This window comes from Austrofundulus limnaeus, unplaced genomic scaffold (assembly GCF_001266775.1).
Source record: "Austrofundulus limnaeus strain Quisiro unplaced genomic scaffold, Austrofundulus_limnaeus-1.0 Scaffold53, whole genome shotgun sequence".
Lineage (NCBI taxonomy): Eukaryota > Metazoa > Chordata > Actinopteri > Cyprinodontiformes > Rivulidae > Austrofundulus > Austrofundulus limnaeus.
Window position 1 is genome coordinate 1,199,389 of NW_013952455.1, and position 1,184 is coordinate 1,200,572.

The window sequence follows — 1,184 nt, forward strand, 5'->3', positions numbered from 1 at the left end:
GTTGTAATGTGACAAAATATGGAAAAGTTCAAGGGGTATGAATACTTTTGCAAACCACTGTATATACTGCCCCCAACTGCAGCATAGCAAGCCTATTATTTGTGATGAATCATTTACAAAGTGTTAAATTGTTTCATTTTCCTTTTGCAGAAGTGCAGCAGTGTGTGTTAACTCAGAAAGAGAACAACTCTGATCTCTGAAACCGATAAGAGCCTTAAGTGTCACTTCAWCCCCCCACTACTGTAAACTTTGCCATTTATTTGTGAAGAAAATAAAATTCTAGAAACTASAATCATGCCACGTTTGACACATTTGAAACGCAAATTTAAAACCTGGTGGTTTWGCCTTCATGGCGTCTTTAAATTTTCAGTACTGAGTCTGCCTCTTCTGAAAACGGTCTCATGAAGGAAAATAATGAGCGTTGTATTTGGCTTGCGCCTGGACATTTCCTTTAATGAGCAGGAGCTTTAGACTGGGAYCACTATCTGTGTGCCGATTACTAACGGTCAGTGTGAACCGTGAAGCCCCCCTGCTAGGAGCAGGAGTTACAGGGTGCAACTAGTGGTCATCCCCCTCCCTGTTATTACACAAGCCTGTGGCTACATATCTCTGCTGTTTGTGTCTGCTGCTGAATGCTGATATGGTTTTAACAAACATTTAATAGCTGAAACAATAATCTCATCTGCACCTCACTTAGCTTTGATACATAAATCTAAAAAAAGGAATAAGGAAAGACTTATGACACTACAGTACTAGTAATGCTATACAACTCAGACAGTTATGAGTATAAAAAGACTCATAAATACCTCTGGTGTGTGAACATATTAGCTTTGTTTCAGAATGGTTATTTTGGGATCTGCTCTTTGTTTTTCTAGTATTGTTGTGTTGTCTTCATGGGTGTCTGTCTCTGCTAGGCAAATTTCTGTTTTTCTTTTTTCTTAATTTCTCCATTTATTTTAAGCTCTGAATGTGTTGAAGTAAAACAAATGTATCTTTTAAACAGATAAATCGGATATGCTGTCATTTATGTGGAAAAATAAATAATATATTCACGACTCAACGGAGCTCATTTTTGTCTGTTACTGTGTTCAGTGTTATTTATTTAACATTCAGTCCCTGGGTAGAAAAACTAAAGCGTCTTGGTCTGCAGAGAGGTTATGAACAACCAGTATCTTACCTGTTGT